The 16812-nt window shown below is 40.6% G+C and overlaps 1 pseudogene; it reads left to right on the top strand.

The window, feature by feature from the left end:
- The first annotated feature begins 13813 nt into the window (after positions 1–13813).
- Positions 13814–15956, top strand: LOC114710933 (annotated as a pseudogene).
- Positions 15957–16812: the final 856 nt, after the last annotated feature.

Raw genomic sequence — 16812 nt, 5'->3', positions numbered from 1 at the left:
AAAATAAGAGGCAAACTCCCACTCAATGAAGGCAGGGTAGAACCTCATCTCAGACACAACAAAGCAGAAGCAAACTGCCATTCAGTAGAAGCTGGGGCTTCACATCACACAAGTAATAAAAGAAGCAATATGCACAGATCAAATGTCAAAATCACAAACAACAAAAGGCCAGAATGATATGTCTCCTCCAAAGCCAACGAGTCTTACATTCTCCAATGAGATAACCTAAATGAAACTTAAGACACATAATTTAAAAAGAAACATCATAAACATGATCAAAGAATTCACAGAGATTAAAGAAGACATAACCCAACACCTAAATGAACTTAAAGAAGATAGGAATAAGTTCCAGAGTTAAAACACAAGTATATGGCTGAAGGAAATTACAAAGAAAATTCAACATTTGAAAACTGAATTCACTAAAGAGATAGAAATATGGGAGAAAACTTGAACTGAAGTGAAGATTAAATTAAAAACTTAATAAGCTAATTAGAAAACTCAGGGGGAAATTTTTTATAAGACAGTGTATCAGGTCATGGAGATCAAGCAGAGGAATGAGATATTTGCTCAAAGAAAAAGAAAAATAGTTAAAAACACATGAAAGGGGTATATAGTAATTTTGGAACACTAAGAAAAGACCAGATCTATGAATTACATGCATATAAGAAGATGAATCCCAGGCCAATGTCATAGATCAGAGAAGAAAACTTCCCTGAAGTAAGGGAAGACATATTCATAAAGTTACAAGAAACACACAAAACACCAAAAACAGAAAAGAAATCTCCATGGCACATCATATTTAAAAGACTAAAAATAGCCAAGGAAGAGAGGGTATTGAAAGCTACGAAAGGAAAGCAATAGCCATATAAAAATAACCCTCCCCCACAGTAACAGCTGACTCCTCAAGGAAACTTGGAAAGCCATGCCCCCCAAGTTCTGAAAGATCACAGATGCCAACCTAGATTACTGTACCCAGCACAACAACCTCCCATAGTTAAAGGGGCAAAAAAGAAAAAAAATACATTTTCCATGATAAAAACAAAGAATATATAGAATTCTAGAAGCAATAATTCAGACTAAAGAGAGGAGGAAGCAAGACCAAGAGACCACAGAAAAGAAATGATGCTATAATTATCAAACGACAAAGTAGAAGCAAGAACACAAACGGGAGAGAGAACAGTCAACACATACCCTTCAATCATACTTTAAACATTACTGGCCTAACTCCCCAAACAAAAGACTTCCATCCTAAATTTCATAGGGAACCACAAAAGACCCCAGACAGCCAAAGTAATCCAGAACAAAAAGAACAATCTGGAAGGATTACTATACCAGGTTTCAAACTTTCTTACAGAACAATAGTAATAAAAATGGCATGGTACTGACTCAAAAACAGATGTGTAAGTCAGCGGAACAAAGCAGAAGACCCAAACATGAGTACATATAACACATCTGTCTGTAATTTCACAAAGTGTCAAAAGTAAACAGAATTTTTAATAGATGGTGCTCCCATAACTGAATGTCCATATATAGAAAAATGAAATTAGATCCAAATCACCCTGCACAAAAACCAACTCCAACTGGATCAAAGATCTCAATGTGAAATCTGAAATGCTGAAACTGATAGAAGAAAAAAGCTGTGTCCTATAAGATACAGGCATAGGACAGGACTCTCTGAATAGGATCCCATTTGTTCAGAAATTAGTTCCAAGAGCTGGTAAATGGGACTTCATAAAATTAAAACTCTTCTATATAGCTAACGAAACAATCATTTGAGAGAAGTCCACAGAGTGAGAATCTTTGCCAGAAATATATATTACAGAGGTTTAATATCCATAATATACAAAGAACTAAATAATTAAATATAAATCAAGAAAACCGAGGGTCTAATTTTAAAATGGTTTAATGGATTTAAACAGAGAAATATAAAAAAAAAAGAAAGAAAGAAAGAAAAGAAAAGAAAAGAAAAATAGCCAAGAAACATCTTTCCCTAAAACTATTCAACATCCTTAGCAATTACAGAAATGCTAATTAAACCAACCTTGAGATTGATCTTATTCCAGTCAAACTGGCTATGACCAACAAGACAACTGACAACAGATGCTGGAAGGGATGTGGGAAAGAGGAACCAAACCCTCGCCTGCTGTTGATAACATTGCAAACTGGTGCAGCCACTCTGGAAGTCAGTGCGGAGAATTCTCAAAGGCTAAAGTAGACCTACCATATGATGCAGCTACACACTCTCTGGCTTGTAAGCCTACAGGACTCAACATCCTACTCCAGAGGTACTCAGCCACGTTCACTGTAACCCTGTTCAAAAGAGCTCAGAAATGGAAACAATGTCCTTCAACTGACGACTTATAAGAAAAATTTGGTACCTAGACACTAACATTATTTAGCTATAATGGAAAAATAAATAATAAAATTTACAGGTAAATGAACGGAACTGAAAAATAATATACTGAGTGAGTCTCAGAAAGACAAATGTCACAAACACTCTCATTTATGGATGCAGCTCCTAAGATTTATATGTGAGTATATACCCTGAAATAAATCCCAAAGCAGAAAGGACTCATTAGGGGTTTGGGGTTGGGGATGGAAGACTCTCTAGTGAGAAGGATAATGGGTCATGGGTTCTAAAAAGAAAAATATGGGGGAAAGGAGACCAGCTTGGGAGGGGAGAAGAAGTAATTGGAGGAGAGGTTGGAAGAAAAAAATAACTAAGAATATTCTAAAAGCCATTGGAAAAGCTTATTTTATAAGCTTACTTCAAACTACATATGAACACATACAGCACACTCCTGTGCCCAAGCAAGGCTCAGGGAACACTGCGGAAGAGGGGCGAAAGATTATGTGAGCCCGAGGATCAGGAGCTTGCTGTGAGACTCCGTCTCCTAGGAACACCAGAAGCTACACCCATAACGTCTCCCAAACATGACTACCCAAACACGAGCTGGACAAGTAGGACCCCAATAGACATGCCAAAGTGAATTGACAAAAGCCCACAAGGCCTCAGCCCCACTCAAAGAACTGGAGTCAACTGAGGAGAGGTGGGGACAGGAGAGGTGGCCTTCCCCAAGGAAAAGCACACCACCTGGCTTTCCAGTCCCAAGTGTCATCCCTGAAAACTTACGTACAGGTAGCATTAAAGGGACTGAACAGCTTCTTAGGAACATATATGTATATGCATATATTTATATGCATGCAATAACAATTAGCAAAAAAAAATAGGCCATAGATATGAAAAAGAGAGGGGGGAGTATGGGAGAGTTTGGAAGGAGGAAATGGAAAGGAGAAATGTTGTGATTAAATTATGATCTCAAAAATTAGAAATAAAAAATAAAAACATGTAATATAAATGATATATTTATAAACTATCTATATCTATATTGGTAAATAGATAGATTAGATAGATAGAATTTAAATAGAGTTTTGCTATACTAGGTGATAGCCTCCCCCAAGATCTAGACTAATAAAACTTCCAGTGCTAGGCATGGGATATTTCCCTTAGAGTTGTTGATTGGGTTCCAAAGAGACTTTCAAAATAATGTAAACTATGGCCATTGCCTTTAGTTGCCTCCTAGATGTTAAAGGTAAGATCCTATTGCTGAAGACACCTCCCATTTCAGATACAAGACTTGAAGGAATCAAGCCAGGACTGACTTGAAGCCTCCTCACTGAGGACTAACTCTCATAGTATGATGGAGGCACAGAGGTCCTTGTATTCACAGAGAAACCCCAAAATATCCAGGAATGTTAATGATACCAAGGTGTCTCCTCAATGGAAGAGATAAAGATCAAATACCTGCAATCCATACAGAAAGATGAGTGGATTTTGTTAATGACCTAGTGACCTTTTTGCTATCTGTGGAGGCAGATCTCACCTTCCTTTTGCTATAGAGGCAGACCTCACCCAAATTCCCCAGAATGATTATTCCAGACTCTTCCCTCCCTAGGCTATTACTAGGTGATATTTTATTTGTATTCAAATATTATTTGTATGTTAATAAGTAAAGTTGCCCGGGGTCAGAGCTATTAGCAAGCCATAGGAAAGCAGGGCAGTGGTGACATATGCTTGTAATCCCAGCACTTGGTAGGCAGAGCTAGGTAAGTCTCTGTGTGTTCAGGGATAAAGCCAGTATTGGATACACATGCCTTTAATCTCAATACCAATTATAGAAAACGTGGAGGTCTATACAGACAGGCCATGACGAGGCGGTCATGTGGTTGGGTTTACATTCAATGAAAAGGCAGAACAGAAACACTATAAAAAGACAGACACACAGGAAGTGGTTCTGGTTCGGAGAGGTAGGACCACTGCAGGAGGAAGGGTAAGGTTTTAGCTCTTAGCTCTGACCTCTTGGCTTTCTTCTTTGCATTGGTTCTGTGTTTCTTATTTAATAAAACGGTTGGCTACATCTACACTCATCCTTACGGGAGATGTCACATGTACTTATGGCCTGCTGACCACTATGCTATCAGTCAGAGACCACACTAAATTCTAGGCCTTTTAGCTATAGAACTCACCCTCCTGGTCACATGTACTTTGTAAAGAGTTTCCATGCAGTCACTCCTTAAGCTCCATTGTGCACTTGGAATTGCATTGATTGAACTTACTGTTGCATGGAAACCTTTTCCCAAATTGTCCTGTTTTAAATATGCTGACAATGAACCACCTGGCATTAGACTCCCGGAAGTCTGATCCAAGTTGATGAAGTCAATCTGCACTGGGTTTTCATTCTTATCTGTTCTTGTGGTCTGCTTCCCTGTATGATACCTATAGGGACCCCGTCAATAGTATTGGAAAGTGCTATGCAAGCTGCAAAGGCAGAAATACAATCAGTAGTCCTACACAATGGTAAAGCCTACAGACTACAATAATGACAAGCCTGACAAGATATCCCAATAGTGCAGTTAAGGCACTTTTATCTTGGGAATAATAAACAGCTGTTTAAATAGACATAAGTCCTCCTCAAAAGGAGGTCATTTCTGCCTGGTACTGTAAACCTAACAAACTACTTTTGGCTGGAGAAGTCATAGACCCAAGAGGAAAATCTTTTCTTTTTTGTTGTTTTCCTTTTTTTTTCTTAAACCAATATAATTCCTAACTGTATCCTAAATACTTATCTTTACACCCACAGATTAGTGTAGCTCTCACCCCTTACCAAAGAAACTTCTTTTTACAGCAGACACAGATTGTTACAGAAATCCACAACTGGTCAAAATGCAGAGAACTACTTCCCGTTACAATAGGGTGCCCAGCTCCAATGGATCCATCTGCACATCTTCAATGCAAACCCCACACCGACAGCTCAGGAAAAAATCACAGAAGATGGAACTGAAAGAAATGTAAGACCCAGAAGATCAGAAAGTCTATTACAAGATAGTGTCTTCTGGAAATAACAAAGAAGCTGCACCCATAAAAATCTCAGTGATGTGATTGCATAATGACAACACCGGGTGACATACAAATGTGAATATGGGGTGTTTCACAAGGCTGCATCCCTCTAGGAAGAGCTAAAGGCTAATCAGTGGCTGGTGAGAGAGGGAAAATCAGTTTCCCCCAGGATAAGCCCCTTGGTTATCCAGTTCCATGTGGTAGCTATAAACACACAGACACACACACACACTCACACACTCACAACACACATGTGTAACAATAAAGAAGAGGCAATGAATTTCACAAGGAGTATGGGACATAGGAAGAGTTGGGGTGGGGAGAAGGAAGGGTGGCTATATACAATACTCATGTATGAAATTCTCAAAAATGTAAATTAAAATATTACGAAGTTTAATCAGGGAAATCAAACATCTAAGTAATATATGTTTGGAAGAATAATTTCATGCAATTCAGAAGTTACCCATCAAACACAGTGAAATTTCATATGAATTAAAACATGATGTTCTTAGTTAGAAACTTTTATCTTTAATTTTTTACTTTTGTGACTTATTTGTTTATGGGTATTTTTAAAAACATATTTAGTAAACCCTAGGATATAATTTAAGTTCCCTTTGTGTCTCCTGGACTGAGAAAGTTTTTTTTTTGTTTGTTTGTTTTTTTTTTTTTTTTTTTATCAAACAGAGAACTATTTTGGGGTACCATGTATTATATAGCAAAGAGCATAGTACATCAGTTACAAGGCTATAGAGTATCAAAATCTACTTTCTGAAAACACATTCCGTTTTAGTTTTCTTACTCTTTACACTCCAGGCGCTTGAGTGGATGTTGAGGAATTTGTCAGTGATGTGCTGCCATCTGCTGTACCCCACCTGTAAGCACCACTGTTTTCCCCCAGCGCTTTCCTAGATTACTAGCCAGAAACACACTGTAGTGAACAGGGACATCTTGTCCTTGAAAAATACAATTTTTTAATCCCTTTTGTGCCCATGGGACTCTGAAAATATTTGCATGAGAATGTTTTAAATTCAAGTAGTAAAACATAGCGATTATCAAGATCTTTCTAACAACAAAAATGTGGTTGGTTGAATTTGTTTTAATACAAAGGTAACAAAATCTAGAACCAGTCTAAAATCCACTACAGATTTAAACAAGCAGGTAACTAACTGACATTGAGGCATCTGCAGGATGTAAGATGATAAGACAATTAGTGGCATGTTGCTCATACTCCCAGTCAGAAGAAAGGTTAAATCTCAGTTAGAAGTTGGCACAGAAATATTGTCACTTTTCTTTCAAAATTGACAGGCCACATGAATTCTACCCATGAATCTGTGGTATCTATTAGACTCCAAGTGAGCTATCCATTACCCCTACTGAATATTTGATCATTCAACTTGAAAGAATTATCATCAAAATTTACAGAAATAAACTTCATGAAGACTAGCAATCCAGAAACATTCTTTTGGAAAACATAGCAGTTATTTTACACTCATAAAAATTACCTTTAGATGCCACATGATGACCATGATAGTGGGTGTTTCTAATGGTTTTGTAATTATGAGTTACTGTGTATAGAGATAGCAAATATATGTGGCTTTATTTGATTTCCTAACAGTCTGACTAAAGTGAAGATTCTAGTTCTAGATTTATTTGATTCTGGCTGCTCTTCCTACTTTCCTTCTTTCATTTTGAAATCTAGAAAATAATATAAGCCTTTGTGTGTTAAGTTGGGTCTGAGCAGCTGCAGGACTGGGCAGGACACAGAAAAACCTGCATGAGACATGAAGTAGGACACTGTTTTTGGCTCTGTTATTGTATGTTTAGAAGCCCTTTTTAAACTCTTTTAGGCCTTATGGAAATTGAAGAGCCCCACATTGGTATGCCAAATGTAGTTAGAAGTTTTCCTGTGTCCTGCCTGGTCCCACAGCTGCTCAGATCCAAATAAAAACAGAGGCTCATATTATTTTTAAACTATGGCCATGGCAGTATTCTTGCAAGAAAGCTCTTATATCTTACATTAATAATTTTTATAAATCTATACCTTGTCACATGGCTTATGGCTTACTGGCATCTTTACATCTTGCTTCTCCTGGTGGCAGCTAGCAGTGTCTGCCCCACTCTCCTTTCTCCTCCCACTGTCTCTCTTAGATTTTCCCTCCCGGCTCCATCCTGCCCTGCCATAGGCCAATGCAGCTTTATTTATTAACCAATCAGAGCAACACATATTCAGAGCACACAGAAAGACATCCCACAGCAAAAAATAGCCATCACAGCATCACAACCATCTAGAACTATTGACTGCTTTCTTCCTTTGGCAGCTTAAATAGCACCTTCTGGTACTTTGAAAACTAGAATATAAGCAGAAGGAACTTTGCAGGTTAGATCCAGCACAGACTGTGTACTGTGTCTGAAGTATGCCGTTTCTTAACAACAATAGGGATTTGCTTTCAATCTCTGAGAGAAGCAATTGGGCAATTAAAATATACTGTATTTTTGGCAGTCTCTTGGATTCCTCTCACCATGACTTGAATGGAGGTTTCACATGCCAGGTCTTTGTTCATAGATCATGGCTTTCATACATACATACATACATACGTACATACATACATGATTTTAGGTCAATATAAAATAATATGATTTCTTATGGCTTTTTCAACTATGCTTAGCATTATTTGTCCTCCTTTGCCTCCCTCCCCAATTATAACCCCCCTCCTCTTTTTCTCCATTCCCCCTTCATATCACCTCCATCCTGCTATTCACCTCTTATAATCCTGCCACAGTGCCTTTTTGCTTTTCTAGTTTCTGCAGTTACTCCAGGTTAGGTACTCATAGGTGAAGATTTGAGGCTAGGAACCACAGATGAGACAGAATATGCAATGTTTGTCTTTCTGGGTCTGGGTTACCTCACTCAATAAAATATTTTCTAAGTCCATCCATTTACCTGCAAATTTCATAGTTTCATTTTTCTTCACATCTGAATAGTGTTCCACTGTGTACATGAACCACATTTTCATTATATATTCATCAGCTGAAGAACATTTATGTTGTTTCCACTTTTTAACTATTATGAAAAGAATGGCAATTAACACACTGAGCAAGCATCTGTGGAGTAGGATGTTAAGCCCTTTAAACATATGCTGAGAAGTGATATGATGGGTCACATTCTAGATTTGTTTTCATTTTCTGAGGATTCTCCATACTGATTTTCCAGAGTGACTGTACCAGTTTGCATTCCCAGAAACCCAGGGCTTGTGGGGTCATGGTCTTAGAGGAGCACCCACTATTGCCACTTAACTATTCCTGCATAATTCCTAATGGTAGTCTAAAACATATCCTTGTACCCATAGATAAGTGTAGCTCTCTACCCACATCAAATGGAGACTATTACAGAAAACCATAACTGATCATTGTGCAAGTATCAACTAATTTGGGGGATCCCAGACCTAGTGAACACATCTCCAGCACAATTCCTGCACCTAAGGCTCAGAGAACATCACAGAAGAGGGGTCAGAAAGATTGTAAGAGCCAGAGGACCAGAAAGTCAGCTATGAGATTATGTCTCCTAGAAATGGTTGTATGAATGAGGCACTAACAGTGACAATACAACTAGACATACTAACATGCTAAAAGAGGGCAGCACCATTTCAGGGGATGAGTTTTCAGACTACATAAAAAGTAGAAAACTAGCTGAGCACCTGCATTCATAGGTCTCATCTTCCTGACTACAGTGCAATGCAACCAGCTACCTCCTTTTCTTACTGACAAAACTTCTATACCATGGTGGACCATATTCTCAAATTGAGAATAGAGTTTCTTTATTAAGTTGCTCCTGTCAGGATGTTTTATCAAGAAGAAAATCAATTAACACAGTACTTAAGGTATCCCAGGGCTGCTTAACAAATTGTTCACGATGATGAAAAGAATTGTCAAGAATGACTGAAAGCATCACTCGGCAGCAGGAGTCTGTCACATGCCAACTTAGCTGGAGTGAGAGTTACTCCTCAGACTATCTTTCCTGTGTGTTTCTAGCTAGAGAGCACCAAGAGAGTCTCCTGTGTGAGGGTTAGGGGGTGAAAGTGAAGCGGTGGTCATGTCTGCACCCCACAAGCTGCCGTCCATCTGCTTTTCTACGTGGCTCCTGCTCCACAGCAGCCTGGGTGGTTCTTCCTACCCCAGAATCTTCATCCTCTCCAATTCTGGGTTAGACAACCCAACATCTCATTTTCATCTATACACAGGAAACATAGAGGATGGAGTTTGCGATTCTACGATGACATTTTATATAATATAAAATATTCTAATGTAAATGTTATAAATATAAAATTATTTTGTTGTTTAACAAATAATCTTCATTTTGCTCTTTCCCTCAAGAAAAAAAGAAGACAAAAAAAATAAATCTCCACAAAACTGATTAATTCATCAAGATGGCTGCTGTCTTAAGGATTTTAATAATGGAAGACATGTCTAGCCACAGGGCATGAAGTTTCACCTGGAAAACACAGGAGAACATCAAAACTCAAGCTGTAGCTACAGCTATAACTTTAGTGTAAAACGTATTGTGCATTATTTCACGTTTGTCGAAGAATCCAAAACAGATTGTAAATGTTCTAAGGTATATAAATATAGAGAAACCAATTTAAACTAATGACTTGAAAATAATTAGCTAAACTACTAGTCTTATGCTGACTAAGTAAGAAAATTACATGTACCTAACAATTAAAGAATAAATTATAGGCTTTGCAGGGTGAAATGAAATCCAGCATCAAATACTAAAAATAAGAAAACATTATAAGAGTCAAAGAAATTGCATACTAAAAGCATAATTATAAATTAACTTTTGTCTCTATGTAATGTGCATGAATTGTGTTCCTGGGCTGCATCTTTGAGAAACAGCTGAATACATCTGCTTCCAAAGACCCAGATTGGACCCCCAGGTCTATGACTGGAATCCCAGAACACATTCTATTTTCATTTCTTCGTTGATCAATGGGATTGCCACAAAATTTTATGTGGAAAGCATCTAGAACATTAAATAACCAATAAATATTAGGCATTGTTTCCATTGGCTAACATTAAGAAAGCCTTTCTGAGTATATGAGATGGTTCAACTAGTAAAGGCACTTACCATCAAGCCTGATGGCCTTAGTTCAATCTACCAGGAATTACATGGTAGAGGAAGAGAACCAAGTTCTGAGACTGGCTCTCTGGCCTCCACATGTACACCACGATGCATACACACACACACACACACACACACACACACACACACACACACACAATTTTAAAGTTTTAAAGAGAAAGAGCACTTTTCCTAAAATTCATATCAGTTCTCTCCTTTTTATTTTATTTCTCAAAATAAAAACTTTAATACATGTTGTTTACAAAAATAGTTCTTGTTTTATTCTAATGATAAACTATAGAGAGATAAATCAGGACAGTGAAATCCTGCAGCAATAGCAGAGGTTAAGAAACTACAATGAAGAGTCAAACTAAAATCCACTAGCTGCTACATAAATGTCTAAGAATACAGGCAAAAATAGTCATGAATAGCAACATAAACAGCACAAGTAACCTATTATAACACAGTACTATTACATGACAGTTTAAAGTTGCTACTGGGATCCTCATTGAAAATTTGAGGTCATGAGGTTGTTTTATCACAAATAACTAAAGGAGGAAAAGAAAGGATGCCTGACTTCAAGTAAGAGATGAACCATGTGATGAATGAGTAATGACCACTGGAAAGAAAGAATTGAGCAGACCACAGCTCTAGAGAGGCAGGAAGAAAAGGTGACTGAAAGGTAACCCCAAATGAAGGTTACCAAAGTGCTTAGCCCTCCCTGTATGTTCTCTAACCATGGGAAGATGGAAGGATGCTCATTCAGGGATTCTAGCACCCCATGATTACATAAGAAAGGGAAATGCACAATGAGACAGACTGAGTGGAAATTTGGGGCCAACCATTGTTAGTAGTGCAACATTAAAGAAGTGATCTAAACTGGTCCACTTTATTACTGTAAAATAAGAATTGCAACCATAATTTCTTACTGTTTTGTTGCATTAAAAAGATAACATAAGGGGCCCCTCAAACAGACCCAGCTACACAACTGTCTACCATATGCAGAGGGTCTAGTCCAGTCCAGTGCAGGTTCCACCACTGTTGGTCTATAGTTTGTGAGTTCCTATGAGCTTGGTTCAGTTGTCTCTGTAGATTTCCCCATCATGATCTTGACTCCCCTTGCTCAAATAGTCCCTCTTCCCTGTCTTTGACTGGGCTCTCAGAGCTCAGCCTGGTGCTTGGTTGTAGATCTCTGCATCTGTTTCCATCAGTTACTGGATGAAGACTCTATGATGACTAATCTGATTACCAAGGTAGGCCATTTCAGGCACCCTCTCCACTATTGCTAGTAGTATAATCTGGGGTCATCCTTGTGGGTTCCTGGGAATTTCCCTAGCACCAGGTTTCTCTCTTACCCCATAATGTCTCCTTCTATCAAGATATCTTTCATTGCTCTCCCAATCCATCCCTCCCCAGCTTGACTATCCCATTCCCTCATGTTCTCATCCCCTATCTCCTCCCTTTATTGTCTCCTCATTCCCAGTTTACTCATGGAGATCTCCTGTTTCCCCTTCCCAAGGTGATCCATGCATCCCTCTTGGGGTTCTCCTTGTTTCCTATCTTCTCTGGAGCTGTGGGTTGATATATCCCTGGTGCATAAGCTGGCTTTCTGGAGCCCATTGCCTATTGCTGGACACCTTACTTACCCTTGATACAGGTAGGAGGGACTTGGTTCTACCTCAATTGAATGGGCAAGGCTTTTGCTGTCCTCCCCCATAGGAGGACTTACCCTTTTGGAGGAGGAGATGCGGGGTCAGAGGGGAAGAGGGGAGGAGGACAATGGATGAGAGGGGGATCTGTGGTTGTATAAAAAATGTTTTAAAGAAAAAAAGAAATATTTGGGATTAGCATGAATCCTAGAGGACAGCAATATTTCAAATTTTAATGGACAAATAATGATACATATTTGTATCACACAATGTGATACTTTGATGGTTTGATAAATGTGTTCTTTATGAATGTGAAAGTTAAGATAATTAACATATTCTTCACTTCATGCCCTTTTATTTTGTAGTGGTATGAATATCTAAAATCCACTGGCATCTTTACATCATATTATTATAAACTATGCTATCCAATAAATCTAAAAAAAAACTTATTGTCATTGTTTAAATGAAACTTTGTACACTTTGACCAGCATCTCCCTATCCAGAAACATAAATTGATGTAAATATTAGATGAAGCAAAATTTCCAAATACCTCTAGCCAAGGAGATTTTTGTAAAACCGAGCTACCATGGAGAATGTGGCTAGGAAATGAGTAAGAGCATCACCAATGTCCTTTACTGAAGAGTGACGGGTTGTATTTTCTAAGTCTTAGAAGCCTTTCCTAAACAACTTTATTTTGATTTGTGACTTTTCTCAGAACCTCGTCTCCCAGTTTGCAGACAGCTCATAGTAGGATTGAAGAAGTAGTAAAAAACGTACATGTTGTTCAGGAACTCTGCAGTAGCCTTTGATTGATGCCTGATTTAGGAATGTTCCTTAGCCTCCTTACCACCATGAGATAAGCTTTGCTTTAGGAAGGCACGTGGCCTAAATGATCCTGTACCTAAAACAAGACAGGTGTGCTGGATGCAATGTTGCCTGAAACTCCAATTCCAAGGGATCTGATGACGTTTTCTGACCTCCTAGGTCATAGAAAAGAAATCATAGTAAAAATATCAGGATTTTAAGTTATTTGTACTACCTGTGTGAGTGAGTGTTATAACCCTCAAGTATGAATGTGTCTGTGCATGTGTCTGTGCGAGTCTGCCCACATGGGCACATGCATGCATTGTATGGATGCCCTCAGAGGCCAGAGGTGTAGGCTCACCTAGAGCTGGAGTTAGGGTAGTTGTGAGCCACCTGACCTGGGTCCTGTAACCACACACAGGTTTTCTGAACTCCTGAGCCATCTCCCAAAGCAGGCACTCTAAGTTTGGGGGTGTCTGTTGTCTTATCAAGTGCTCTTGCATCTGATTTTATTAGCACCTTCTCTCTCAGTGAGAATTGAGTTCATGTAAGAGGATGACTATCCTTCCCAAGAAATGGCTCTTAGCTTCTGTGACCCCTTTTTTATTCTGTTTCTGGTTTATTCCGACCAACCCGATCTGTGTCTTATTCTGCTGTCTGCTGCTTTGGAAGGTGTTTTCTTCTCTTCCAGAACATTGCGTCCCTATTAGGTTGTCCAAAGTACTTCTGAATTTCCTTTCTTTTTGGACATAGGAATATGTATTGATAAACAGTCTGGGACTGATTTGGACTAAAATTCCCCATTGAGGGTTTGATTCTAGCCTTATCAACGAGGACCTGACTATGGAGCAGGCCGGGGAGGCCCACTGCTCTGCTGAGGAGGCCTTGACTGATGACTATAAGATGATGATGACCCTGGACCAAGGACAGTTTTCAGAGGTCAATTTGGCCTTTCATATCCCCACTGTATCCTGTGTGGTTGTAAAAATTCTTAGAAACAAGAAGAAGTATGCCTCATTTTTCAACAGTGAAGTCAGTATCATGAAATCCCTTGACCATGCCAACATCATTAAATTGTTTCATGTGGTCCACACCAGAGAGACCACCTACCTGGTGATGGAGCATGCATCAGAGGGAGACCTGCTGCATCATATACTGGAACAGGGGTCCTTAGAGGAGAGCGAGGCTCCAAGGTTGTTTATCCAGATATTGCATGCAGTGCAGTACTGTCACAATAACTCGATTGTTCAGAGACATTAAGGCAGGGAACATCCTCCTGGACTGCAGGGGTAATGCCAAGCTCGCCGATTTTGGCCTTTCGGCTAAGGTCATCCCTGAGCAGAAGTTTAATGGTTTCTGTGGCACTCTATACTACTGTGCCCCAGAACTCTTTGGAGAGGAGGCCTATGATGGCCGTGCCATTGATATGTGGAGTTTAGGTGTGCTCCTCTTCCTCATGGTCGCCGGGCACTTTCCCTTCAGAGCTAGCTCTGTTGCGGGGGTGAAACAGCACATCCTTGCTGCAAACTTCAAGGTGCCTCCACATGTTTCCATGGACATTTTCAATGTCATCGTGGAATTGCTACTCATCAACCCTGGCCGGAGGCCCACTATAGGCCAAATCATGAGGCGCCCCATGGTCAGGAGCATTGAGGCTCAGTCACCACCTACTTCCACCCAGGCTCTCCCAAGCACCATGAGCCCTAGCATTGTCAAGGCCATGACAGTCATGGGGTATAAATCTGAAGAAATCGTTGAGTCTCTTAGAGACCAGAAATACAGCCAGGTGATGGCCACTTACCTAATTCTACAGCACCAGTCACCTGAGGGAGACTGCTACCATCACCAGGAGAAACCCGTAAGAGCCATGCAGTCAGGCCTTGACCTCAACCTGGCAGATCTTCACACTTTCCCTGTGTCCTTAGGGAGAGCTACCGAACCTGCTACCCCCACCTTCACCTTGCCATCTAAGACCAAGGAGAGAGATGAGAAGAATGCCAGGCAGGGTGGCACAAGGCACAGCATGCCTGCCGCCCTGTGCTGCCAGCCAAAGAGGATGCACCATCCCTATCTAGCCCACCTGTTCTATCCTGTGACTGATTCCTTCACAAGCAGCAGCCTGGAAAGCATTGAGTATTTCACACAGTCCATGATTGGGTGTTTCAGTGGTCACTTGGCCAGTGTCCAGCCACCTCTCTTTCTGGACACCTCTCCTCCTAGGCCACACCAGAGTGAGACTCCAGGTGACACAGACAACAACATGTCCTCCTGCAGCCCACAAGAGGAACTCTGGAGCTCCCAAGAGGCATCTCAGTATTCAAACCCCACAGGCTCCTCTTCTTGGGATATATTGCAGGAAGAGACCATGACACAGGATGAGGCCATAACTCATCAACTGACCATGACACAGGATGAGGCCATGACCCATGAAGCCACCTTGACCCAGATTGAGGTCATCACCCATGAATGGAACATGACCCAGGATGATGGCATCACCCATGATGAAATCTTGACCCAAGATGTGGCCATTTCCCAGAAAAACACATGGAGCCATGATGAGGCCATCACCCATGATGAAACATTGACACAGGATGAGGGTATCACCCAGGAAACCACCTTGATGAAGAAGGAGACCATCACCCAAGAAAACACCATAACGCAGGATGGGACCGTGACCCAGGATGAGTCCATCACACATAATGCAAACTTGAGCCAGGTTAATTCCATCAACCAAAAAACTGCCTTGACTCAGAATGAGGCCATCACTCAAGGAACAACCTTGATGCAGGAAGGGACGATGAACCAAAATGAGGTTCTTACCCATGAGGCAACCTGGACCCAGGATGAGGTGATCACCCAGAAAACCACCTTAATCCAGAATCAGGTCATCATCAATGAATGGAACATGACCCAGGATGAGGTCATCACACATGATGCATCCTTGAACCAGAATGAGGTCATTACACAGGAAAACATCTTGACTTAGGAAAAGACCAGGACCCAGGAAGAGACTATGATACAGGATGAGGCCATCAAACAGGAAACCACCTTGATTCAGAATGAGGCCATCACCCAGGACACCAGGACCCAGGAAGGAACCGTGACCCAGGATGAGGCCATCATCCATGATGCAATTTTGCCCCATAATGAGGTCATCAAACAGGAAACCACCTTGATTCAGAATGAGGCCATCAGCCAGGACATCATGACCCAGGAAGGGACGATGATCCAGGAAGGGACCAAGACCCAGGATGAGGCCATCACCCATGATGCAACTTTGACACAGGATGAGGCCATCAAACAGGAAACCATCTTGACTCAGAATGAGGCCATCACCCAGAACACCATGACCCAGGAAGGGACCGAGACCCAGGATGAGGTCATCACCCAATATGCAACTTTGACCCATGATGAGCTCATCACCTATAAAGCAATCATAACCCAGGAAGTGACCACAACACAGTATGTGGCCATCACCCATGATGCAAACTTGACATAGGATAAGACCATCACCCAGGACACCATGAACCAGGAAGGGACCATGACCCAGGATGAGGACATCACCCAAGATGCAACTTTGACCCATGATGAGCTCACCACCCATAAAGCAACAATGACCCAGGATGTGGCCTTTAGCCATGATGCAACCTTAACCCAGGATGAGGTCATCACCCATGATATAACCTTGACTCAGAAAGAGGTCATCACATGGAAAACCACCTTGACCCAAAGGAGGGCATCACTCAGGAAACCACCTTGACCCAACAAGGGACCATAACCCAGAATGAGGCCATCACTCATGATGAAACCTTGACCTGGGAAATGACCATGAACCATGAAGG

Source organism: Peromyscus leucopus, chromosome 3, assembly GCF_004664715.2.
Source record: "Peromyscus leucopus breed LL Stock chromosome 3, UCI_PerLeu_2.1, whole genome shotgun sequence".
In the NCBI taxonomy this organism is placed as follows: Eukaryota; Metazoa; Chordata; class Mammalia; order Rodentia; family Cricetidae; genus Peromyscus; species Peromyscus leucopus.
Note: the sequence above shows the minus strand (reverse complement) of the source record. Positions and strands in the feature narration are given on the sequence as shown.